This window comes from Pogonomyrmex barbatus, unplaced genomic scaffold (assembly GCF_055798465.1).
Source record: "Pogonomyrmex barbatus isolate J1 unplaced genomic scaffold, ASM5579846v1 scaffold2, whole genome shotgun sequence".
In the NCBI taxonomy this organism is placed as follows: Eukaryota; Metazoa; Arthropoda; class Insecta; order Hymenoptera; family Formicidae; genus Pogonomyrmex; species Pogonomyrmex barbatus.
The window spans coordinates 4225069-4237863 of NW_028297116.1; the positions used below are offsets into that span (position 1 = coordinate 4225069).

The window sequence follows — 12795 nt, forward strand, 5'->3', positions numbered from 1 at the left end:
CTTCTCTCGGTTGCTCGCTTCTCCCGCGCGGCCCTCTCTACGACTTCCACTGTCTTCGACTTCCACTGACATCGGTACTGGTTCTCTCGTTTCCTACATTAGTGTTTTGCGCCAGTGAATGAGTTGGACTATTTCGCTCGGCGATACGCAATCGACCGTTGGGATTTGATGAAATAATAAGCGACCTATGAATCAGCACAGATAAAAAAATGAAAGTGATATATTAGAGATGATATAAATTTTTAGATTTTTAAGAGTTTAAGTCGATGAATTTTGAACAATTTTCCAATATTTCAAGATCTTTAAAATCGTCAAGGTAATTTAAATTTTTTTTCCGATAATTTTCCATAATTTTAGAACACCCTGTATTAATTTTTATTTTATGAAAATGTTATATTATTTATATATTCTATCTGTTTTATAAAACTCTAAAATTTAAAATTTGTTATTTTATATATACGAATACGACTTTCATATGTGCGAAAATTCAATATTATCTGCCCAATATAGATATTTTGTTTTTATAGATATTTTGTTTTTTATTATCCTTTATTTTAATCTCATTTGCACTTGTGACTTAGCAGATTTACGTACAAGAAGCAATAGTATTGAGAAATAATAATAATAAATAATCGGTTGCACAAGTGTGTTGCTCAAGTGTGTTGAAAATGATATGTTTTCTTGATATTACTCCGTCTTCTTTGATTTTTCAAATTCTTATAATAATATGATTCATTTATTATTATTATTATTATTATTATAATGATAGTTTATTAAATTTAATAAATTAGAAACATATATAACACAACATATATAGATATATATAAAATTAAGGAAAATTAGTAATGAATTAATGAAATTGTTTCTTTATTATTCTTATTATTGTTAAATTAATTTTTTTATTTTTTTACACTTTACAGTACAATCTATATCTGAAATTTAAGTGATTAATTTAAATAAGAAAAATAATAAACAAAATATTATAAATATTAAAATGTAAATGAAAACATGATATATATTTCCTTCTCACTAATTTGTTTTTTTTAGTTGCATACGTCATTTCATTTTTTCCATTTTTTCGAAAAAAAAAGGAATAAAAAAGATAAAACATAAATAAATGTGGATTTCTCAAAGTATGCCACAATTTCCGAACACGCAATCGCTTCTTGTACTGCATTCAGTTTTTATCCAGCTGCAACGATCTCGCATCATTCTAGCAGTTTCAACGTTTCGCATCTTCATCTTTTCTTGCTCATTATCTCTAGTTTATTATAGCTGTTACATACATTTTATCAAATCAAATATATTTCATCAAAGTTGTTACATGCATCTTGTTAAATCAATTGCAAGATATACAATGGATTTTGTACGACTAAATGCTGTAAAAAGAATAACAAATTTAACATTTTTCAATTTAAAAATCAGAAATTGATAAAACTGCGTATATTTTTCATATATGTAGTAAAAATATTTATAAGTTGGCAACTGTTGATTGAATAATGTATATTATGTTTTATCTTATAATTTTTGACCTTATATCAATAAAATTAATTGGTGCCATTATCGAGATTCGTTAATGTTGTACTTTCATATTTTTAGTATATTTTCCCGTAAATCTTGGAGGAATAAAAACAGTGACAAATAAAAATTGCAAGCAACAAAAATATTAAATATTTGCATATCTTTTATTATATGTTTCATTTATTAACGAAGATTGTTTTTATCATAAATATTGCAAAATTATATTCTTAAAGTACCATATATAAGTAACATAGATACATATAATATGTATATTTACAATAATAAATAAATAAATGTTAATCTTGTCACTTATGTACCATTTGAACTTAATATGAAATACAAGTAAACGTTTCGCTCTCTAAAAGATCAACTTTTTTAAACATGTGTTTTTTATATTATTATCAAAGTTTTTTTAATTCAGTTTTTAGCTGTTGCATAAGAAATGTGTGTTAATCATAATTTTTCGTATAATCACGATCAATTATACAATCACAAATATCATTGGAATTAATTACATACAAACTACGGTTTTAAATAAATGCTACATTTAAAAATGTGCTATTTAATTTATTCTGTTTGTATATTAATTAATTTTTTTTATACATCGACGTCAATCTATAATATCTTAAATACATGTTTTAAAAATGCGCAGTTGTGCAAAGTTATTTTATAATATTATGTTGTAAAATCGCAAAGATATCTAAGCATAAGAGTTTTGTAAGCTTTTATTTTCATAAAGGCTTTAATATATAAAACAAATAAAATTTTCTACAAAGATAAACATATATAAAATAAAGTGATTAAGCTACATTGATTTACATTGACTTATTATTTATGAATTATTATATAGGAATGAAAATTGTACATTTCTAATCTTTTTATTCATTTAAATTGGATTATGTGCGATTTGTGCTTGCGATTTAGTTTGTGATTCATATGAGATTCATGAATAACAAATGAAAAAGCATGTTTATCGAATTCACATTCATTATACATGCCAATTCGTTATCGGTTTTTTAAAAAAATCAAATTGCGCGAATTATGACTAACTAGTTGATTTGTATTAATTTGTATTTAGTATTACATTAGTATTACATTAATATTACATTTAGCATTACTATGCGTCAAAATTACAATTGAAAAATTACTATTTCTCTGGTTTTATATAATATATATATAATATATATAATATATATAATATATATATATATATATAAATATAAAATGCGTCCTTAAAGGCACGCAGAGCACTACTTCGCTTCATTCAGTCAGAGCAACACTCTTTTTCCTTTGATCAGCATAGTTCTATTTAATCACACACGAAGTTGTTTTCAATCAGTCCACTCAGTCGCTCTAAATTTACTCAGATCACTCCCAACGAAATAGAGTCAGTTTGCGAATTTTACGAGCAAACTTCAAGCCCGTGATCCCGCCGATCACTACACTTTTCAACTTATTGACAATTTCGAGAACGACTTTCTGCATCAAAGTAAAGCACATTCATTTGTTTATTATTTCTTTTCCTTTATTTTATTTATTTGCAACACATTACGAACTCGCCTCCTCTCCTTGTAATCACGAAACCGCTTTTTGTTTTCTCCATTCTTCTCACTAATCGCCGTGGTGCCTCTAGGGTTATTTGTATTACAGAGGGCCCTTAAGGTTCATGGTCGCCGAATAAATCGGCGAATCTTTCTTTTTACTCGGCAAATCTTTCTTTCTACTATCCTATTGGATCTTTCGCCGTGGTGTCTCTAGGGTTATTTGTATTACAGAGAGCCCTTAAGGTTCATGGTCGACGAATCCTTCCTTCTTTCTTTCTCTCCTCCTTTTTCTCTCTCTTTAATTGATTGTTTTACTCATTTTCCTCCATTTTTCTTTGTAGTGAATCGATCAAAAGTATCGAGTTCTAAACTAGCACACGTCTGGGTGTCACAGCGAGTCCTTATCGCTGACCTAGTGCCGAGGTGTAGACAGTGCATTTGATTCACGTTTATCAGTTGACCCTCGAAGGAGCAGCCGTTCCGTTCTTCCGAGCCCATGTCTGTATTTCGTTATTTCTTTGCAAATCTTTTTGGATTGGAATGCAAATGAACTGAACTATCTAGTAAACAAGTGTTCTAAAAGTAGCAACCGTACTATGATTAAATTTGTGATTTGACACGTGCATCTTGGTTCACATTAATAAAATTGTCCGTAAATCATAAGTTAAATTGTAAATAGCAAAATATGATAAATTGTGAATTTTTATATTTAAGCATTAAATATAAAATATATTTTATAAGCATCTAAAATAGCCAGACTATGCGTAACTTGTGTTATTCGTGATTTGAGATTTGTTTATTATTTATATGAATATTTATAAATAATAAATTCGTTCAGAATCGCTATTTGTTATTTATTATTCGCATATAATTCGTCGGTAAGGCGGTTTTTTTTTTTTTTTTGAAATCAAAGGACATAAATTACGAATCGCGCATAATCTGTAACTCTAGCTTTATAGAAGACGTTCTACAAAGGAATAAAAAGATATAAAATCTTGTGAATGTCTACTTTTGTTAACTAAATGTATATTTGTATAAAATTTTTACTTTTATTTCATGAAACGTTCTCCTTTGTTAATAAAGAGTATAGAAATTTGATATTGTTTATTCTTACGTAAACCAAATGTTCGACACATTATTTATCTAAGTATTGCGATAAATATTACAATATGCCTCGGTGGTTTAATGGATAAGATGCCTGCCCGGAGAGCAGGCGATCCAGGTTTGATCCCTGGTTGATGAAATGATATTTTTCGCAATATATAATTCGCGTGGGGGAGGAGGGATAATAAAAAAAATTTTAATCGACATAAAAAAATTATTTGATATCGAATTATTATAGAATCACTATGTTGAAAGTTTGCTAAACTAAGTGGCACGTAGTTGGTAATATGTTTATTAAATTTATTTTATACAAAAATTTAGCAACCAAAATCCTGTTTGCCATGAATCGATCTTTGTTACTATTGTTAACGTGTAAGCTGGCTGGTATCAATTTATTGTTTTATTATATTTTATGAAGTAATATGAGATTTATGAGATATTTTTGTTAAAAAAAAAGATATCATATAATATTTTCTGCTTTAATTAAGCAAATAGTAATTCTGATTTTAATTAGTAGCGATTACGTTTTATAAAATTAAAAACATTTTATAACACATAATTGCTTTGTAGTATTTTCTAATATAATATAATAATATAATATTATGTAATCTAACTCAATGATAATTTTGAAAAAAGTGATTAGAAAAATAATTAGTAAGCGATTTATTGATTAGCTTATTTTTCCACTTACTATATTTTTATGATATTTCAGATTGTCTTAATATTGGAGATTTAAATACTTGTGAAGCTTTAACAATATAAAGAATATTTAAATATATAATATATATATATAAAACAAAAACACACACACGTGTGCGTGCGCGCGTGTGTGTGTGTGTGCGTTGTGTATTTTTTTGTTTATTATTAATTTTTGTAGCGTATATGAATATAAGTGTACTGAAAGTATTTTCTTGTTTATACGTTTTTGTTTATACGTTTTTTGTATTTCCTTAAATAAGTGATAAGTAATAAGTTTTCTAATCGACTGATATTAAATAAAGTTTTTCTTATATTTTGTTCTACTTTCTTTCTTTGATGAATAATAAAATACAAATTAAAACTGTGCCAAGTTTTGTTAAACGGGTTAATTTTACTCTTTAGAATAAATTAAGTACAAATCAAGTACAAATCAAGTACGAATCAAAATAGCGTATATAAGGTTTTTTTTTGTTTTGCCAAAATTTACAATTTTTGAATTTCCGTATTGCGGGCCTTTACTTATGAAATAGAAGATAGGTAATAATGATATATAATGCGATCGAATAATATACTATATGCAACTATTTATCTTTTTACTCAGCAACAACTGCTATTGATAATGTACATGTGCTAATTACGTTTTATCAATTGAGTAATCTATGTTATTTTGCATTGTTCATTTATTTGATGATATATGGTTAACAGCAATAAAAATATAATGATTAATATTTTTATTGTTGTTAACCATAATTTTTATGAATATAGATGTAGATAAAAAAATTTGTCTCAATTTTTTTTAACAAAAAATATTCACTTATACATCATTACAAAAGAAAAATATAATAAAGATATGGTAATTAGTATTTTTTATTAGATTTGCATATATTTATTATTTGCATATTAAATATTATATATGTATTTATTTTTAATATGATAATATTACAGTACATATGCAGTGCTGAAATAAAATAATTTGCAATAAAGGATTTACTAATAAAAAAAATAATATTTCCATAAAAAATTTAATTTTTTATTTTCTTTTTATTTTGAGTTATATTATTAAAATAAATTTAAATTAATAAATGATTTAAATTTTTTAAATTAACTAATAAGATTTAATAATAAGATAATAAGATTTTTATTGCCAATTTTGGAAAATTTGGAAAATGAATAATAAATAAATTTAAATGTAATTGAATGATTTAAATCGAGTGATTTAAATCTTTAAATGTTTTAAGTTAAGTTTTAAAATGTTTTAAATTATTATATATTATTTTAATAAATATAGTTTAATTTATTTAAGAATTTGTTCTAATAAACTGATTTATTAATAAAAACACATTCTAATAAATAAAAATTTGTGATATATAAAATTTATTGCTTTTTAATTTTTTATTATATAAAATTAATGTAAGACTAGGATAAAATTTGTTCTTTACTAACCTCGTTATACATATAACTGGTTTGTTTTCATAAACGATGTAGACATTTATAGCACAAGATAGCGTAAACAACATTTTTGAAAATATCTACATAATATAAATATTGAGTAGATTTTTTTCGATATATAATGTACACAAATATGTTATGAACATTTTTATTTTTTTATTTAGATGTGTAATATGTCTTATAATAATCGAAAAAATGTATTGAATATCTTTGCTAAATTGTTCCAAAACTAAAAATTGTTTTAATCCCAAAATTGTTAAAATACTTTCTTAAATACGTCTTTTTTAAAAAAATTTAAAAATAACCTTTTATTAAAATAAAAACTATTTATTTTTTTAATTTTTTTAGCATTTACAATTAAACAAAAATGTTATTAATTTTTAATAAATTTTTAAATTATTTGAAACAATAATAATAATTTCAATAATTATTTTGATAATATTTACACATATATATAACACACATATATATATATATATATATAAAATATATTTGGTACACAGGATGTTTCAAAATTTTCATATACCAAATACACAGTGATATCTTCATGGCTGAAGAAACAACTTTTGCTTATTATAAAGTCCAAAGTAATTCTTAACGCAGGAATTAAAAGTGACGCACATTACATGTACATTTAGATTTTAAAACTATACGCTTTTATGTCTTTTTTTTTAATTCTGATAAAAATGTTTATATGATGTAACTGTAGACTTTGAGACTATTAAAAAAATATGAATGATAATCCTGTGTACATATTCTGAAACATGATGCAACATCTAAGATTGATATTCATAATCTGTTCTTATAATTTAAAATTATTTTAAATATAATCTTAAGATGTCATAAATCAATCACAGAACTGTTTTTCTTTAGATTTTTCTTTAAAAATTATCTTCTTTAGATATTACTTAAGATGATTTTAAAATAATTCACTCTGAATACTGACTTAAACTGATTTATGATAGCTGATTTATGACAGCAAATTAATTTAATTAATAGCTTCATGTTACATGTTACATGTAAAATTGAATAATGCACATTAACAAAGTTTTTTTTCGAAAGAAATCGAATGTTAGATATTCCTTTTATAAAATTTTTCGCCTTTTGCGTATTTCATACATCGTCAGTTATAATCAACCAGTACTCTCACTTTGAAGAAAGTTTCGTAGATGGAAGATGGTTGTGTATATGGTGTACGCGCGTCATGATCGAATACAAATTTTCATCAAATAAAAAGATAGATAAAATTTTTATATATATTAAATAATTTAATATGAATTATATTGTATGTTGTTAATTTATATAAATAATCTTAATTTTTAAGAAATAGTATGTAATTGAAGATAATAAAATAGTTTTAAATAATAAAATTTTGATTTTGCAATCATATCTTGGATTACACGAGCACTTTTTTCTTCTTTTTTTTTTGTAAATAGATGTAATGTTAGGAATATGATCTAAAGATATTGCATAATCACGTAATATAACTACTTTTATAATTTGTAATATGAAAATCTTGAGAAATCATAATTACTGGATTGGTGTACCGTAGAAATGTGATTTTGAAAGCAACTGAAGTTATGTGCTCCATAAAGATAGTCACGCGATCTTATTCCTCGTGCGGAAAAGACGAATTTTTTTTGCTATAACTAGGCTTTATGATTTTCTTTTTTATTTATTGCATGTCTAAATTTGCGTCAAAACGGTTTATATAGAATGTTTTTAAATAATCGAAAAGAATTTCTTTATAAAAAAACAATGATAATGAAAAGATAATTTTTAATAAAATATTAAATTGAAACGTAGAATAAATTTTTCTTGTATAAGATATTGCTTTTAAATAAGAGAGAAAGAGAGAAAGAGAGAGAGAGAGAGAGAGAGAGAGAGAGAGAGAGAGAGAGATTATTCATGCATATATTGTATAAATGTATGCACATTATTGTATAGAAATTATGTAAATATGCGCACATAATGCTACAATGTATTTTCATAATTGTGACCAATTTGGATGTAATAATTCACTTTAATACGAATGTGTGTGTGTGTGTGTGTGTGTGTGTGTGTGTGTGTGTGTGTGTGTCTCTCTTTTTTATCTCGGTATCTTGTCATGCTTTTTTTATGTAATGAGTCATTCGTTAATGACGCTATCTTGATGTAAAAACAGAACGGTACTAAAGAAATTATTATACATAACTATTTTTCTTGTTAAGAAAAAAATTCAATCAGTTTTTTATATAATTTATTAATTTTTTATTAAATATTGTATTGTACGGTTTCAGAAATAATATAAAACTATCTTGTATGTGATCTTTTGTAAACTGACTTCTGTTTTACACATATTTTAATTGAAATTATTAAAAGAAATTATTAAATTATTGAAATTATTAATTTTTTAAGTAGATTTCCTTTAAATGATTGAAATATTTAATAGTTGGTAAAAAGCTCTTAATACAAAAGTAATACATTATAATAAAATAAGATTTATAATATAATTATTAATTTATTTAAAAGAAATAATTATGAAATCTTATATATTTTGTTAAACTTTTATTGGATTATGTTTTTAAATAGTAGCATTAGAATAGATAGCAACTAGCTGAATGAAAGCCAAATTCAAAATTAGCTGGTCTGACTGTTAGGTATGTAAACTTGCCGTTTTTAACTTTAAACTTGGCAATGAATAGTATAAAAAGTGTTTTTATTTCTTATTATCATAGCCTGTTAATTTTGATTAAAATTAATTTTTTTTTAATTTTTAAAATTATTGAATAAAAAATTAATAAAGCAAAGCGTTGATAAAGTTTTGAAGAATAAAGATTGAAAACAAAGGATTTCTCGAATATTACATTTTGAGATGTTTTATCAATTCTTACCTTAATGGAAGCATACTTTTAATTTTAAATAAATGAGTTTTGCTATGTTTTATATATATATATATATATATATATATATATATATATATATATAAATCTATATTTTTGTAAATTATTTAAGAAGATTTTTAATGAACAATGAAGCGATCTTTGTATTATGACGAATCTTGATGTAGATTAAAGTGGCTTTTTATCTTTTGAAGATTAGATATTACGTATTATTCTTCTTCGTTATCATTCGATTATTCGAATAATTATGCGTTATTATTCTATACTGTCATTCAAGTATTTGTTGAAAATATCTTATACACTTTTTGTTCCATATCGTTATTGTATTACTAATGCGTCATCATATTATAAACACGTGGAAGAGATTTTGTTTTGAAAATTGACACAATATATTAAAATTTATATTATAAAATTAATATAATTTTATAATATAAAAATAATAAGAAATGCAACAATTCTGAAAATTCATACGTTCATGAGAATTCATATATTCATGTGTTTAACGATTGACATATAGTAATCTGCAATAATAAAATAGACATTAATTTTTTATTTTATAATAATAAAATGCTTTAATTTGTAATTGTAACGCAGAAGTTTATTAATTATTTAAATTAAAATATATATGTTATATATATATATGTTATTTAAATATATATGTTACAATTGGTTAATAGACTAAAATTATTTGCAATAATAATAAGCTGCAATAATAATTATTAAAATATTCTTAATTAACTAAATTTACTTTAGAAGATAAATTTGAAATTCTTTATTTACCGTATGCTTTTCTTGATTTCCTGAGCTATAGGTGCTAGATAGATGCTAGGATAAAGCGAATCTTTTTCGTCGAGGAACTAATAATAATGTTTATGTTTTTTGACAATATATATTCGACATTGGAAGATCATGCTTATATTTTCAAGAAGCAGTGGTGTTTGTGTAACATAATTGTAAGCACATCATTGCAAAGACACATATCATTTTTCTACAAATTTTCATATTGCTTTAAGGTTGAAATTGATGAAATAGCCCAGCCTCAGTCTATCATTAAATTGAAATTCTATCTAATTATTCTCACGCAATCTTCCAAGAAGAAACTTTTTAATAAACGCATAAAAGAAAAATATCAAGTTATATAAATGATTGAAGAATTTCAGGTTAATTACGTAATGTCAGCCGCTATTTAGAAATCTCTTAGCCTATTATTATCGTTGGTTGATAGTAAATCAGAGATCCTTATCATTTTCCATAATAAAATTATATTACATCTCAAAAGAGAAAAGCATAGAAGCGCTCGGAGAGATCACATAATTCTAAATTTCAAGATGTACTTTTTTAATTAAATATTATGCGAACGGTCTGTATATTTAATTATATTAATTATTAATTTCTAATTCTCAGAAATCTGTTGCCTTGTATATAATGACCTAATGGATCGTGTAAAATGAGCTTAACAAGAAAAGAAACTTGGTGGGAGATGCTGCTGCTGAGATCTTGAGATCAGAAGAAACGTCGGGGAAAGCGGAAGCGAGAAAGTAAGAGTTCGCAGCCGTAGGCTGATTTCTTCAACCGTCACTTTCGTTCTCCGTTTGCGACCAGTGTCACTGTTTAAAGTCCGTTAAAGTCTGTTTACTATATATTTCGGATTAGACGGAGGCCTACTTACTTCATCGAAGATGAGTAGCATATTTATTGTTATCAATGACTTTTGTATTCGTAGAGTAGATAATCATCTTTTTTTTTGTTTCAAGGAGCTCGCTGGACATTGAGATATACGTAAATTATGTCTCTCCAAACATGTCCATTATAGATTACTTCAATCAGAAGTATAAAGATACTTTTGCAATAAACAATTGACGCTATCAAACTCAATCTCAATACATTTATCGAAATATCTAGATGTTACAATACCTTTATAAGAAAGTCGATACGAAATTGAAATAAATGTATAAGAATCATTCTCAGAAATAATATTAAATTTATTTAATTCTTGCAAAATAATTATATTAAAAAATTTGAACTTTTTAAAATTCTTGAAAACATTCTTTACAATTCCTAAAATTCTTGAATTATTTGAAATATTTTTTGTACTCTTAAAATTTTTCTTGCCCAAGAAATGCACAGACCAAACGAATTTCATTTAATGACAGTCACACAAATCACAATGTACATGATAATACTAGAGAATGGGCTATATAAAGTATAAGATTACAAGTGTTTAAAAAAAAACTCTGTTTCTTTTTAAACACTTTTATTCGCAAAAGTGAGATATATTAACATAAAACTTTTTCTTTTTTCCAGTCTTGATACATTTAAAGCAAGACGAGGACAACCTGACACCTTCTTTTATGTGGATGTATAGAACTCTCGCTTGAAATCTTTTCTTTGATACGTTGCGGATGCCTTTCGAGTGAAAGTGTTGCATGATTTTATGTATGCTTAACTATGTTAAAATATGAAAATTGTTTTTGTTAAATGCAAATCAATTTGTACGATTATGTGTTATTCTGTAGTCTTTTGTATTCATATAATCTTTAATTGAATAACAATAGTAAATCGTAATTGGTATATCGGTAATTCAGTGCGTAGTATAATAAAACAATAATCATAAATATTAATAAGAATAATAAGAAATTTGACAAATAAAAATTGGATATAAAAGATACAGATGAAGAATCGCGGATGCCTTATATAACATTAAAATTTGTATTTCAAATTATTCTTATTCTACAACATTACTTTCTTTTAATTAATTCTATTTCGAACATTACATCAATTGATTGATGAAATGAAGTTAATTAATTTCTTTTGATGTTTATCTTTTCTTTTATTTCGCTTTTCTTTTCATATATGTATATATACATATATATATATATATATATATGTTATATATTATATATGTTATATATTATATATGTTATAATTGATGTAAGAAATGCGATAACGAAATAGTCTTTCGCACGTTACACAATTTTTATCAAAATCACATTTAATTATATTATCATATCGATTTCTCTATATTGGAGAACTATATTACGTAAACTGCCATAGAAATCTTTTCTCTTTCTTCCTTTTTTCCCTTGGCAAGAAACTTCTTGGACTTCGTTGTCCTCCTTCTAAAGTTTTTTCTTAAAAATACAAGTAATCACGTTTCTCACAAGTAATCACTAATAATAATCGTGCAAAGTGCAATATATGTAATGTATTGCACTTATGTGTTCAAGAAATGTCACGCGATACTTTTACCCGCTTTTTATGGTACTTTTTATCCGAACTTTTTAAACTTCATTGATATAGGTATTCTTATTAATCGAAGAGTAATAAAAGAAGAAGTGCTGCATCATGTATACTGCGTGAAGATAATGCATTTATATGTCATGTTATAATATAAAATTATATTTTATCTACATAAGAAAATAAAATGTTTTTGTTTGGTTTATTATATATGTTATTTATTACTTGTTATATATGTTATATATTATTACATTCTTCAAATTACTGAGTATGTATTTATTATTAATAAAATTAAATTTATTTAATTTTATATTTAATTATAAGAATAATTAAAGAATACAAAAAATTAAAGAATAATT

The 12795-nt window shown here is 24.6% G+C and overlaps 1 long non-coding RNA gene across 1 annotated transcript; it reads left to right on the top strand.

Annotated features, from left to right (window-relative positions):
• The first annotated feature begins 159 nt into the window (after positions 1-159).
• LOC148936588 (uncharacterized) lies at positions 160-12762 on the top strand. Its single transcript, XR_016139069.1, has 3 exons — positions 160-316; positions 10604-10737; positions 11504-12762. It is a non-coding gene; the product is annotated as an uncharacterized LOC148936588 (long non-coding RNA).
• Positions 12763-12795: the final 33 nt, after the last annotated feature.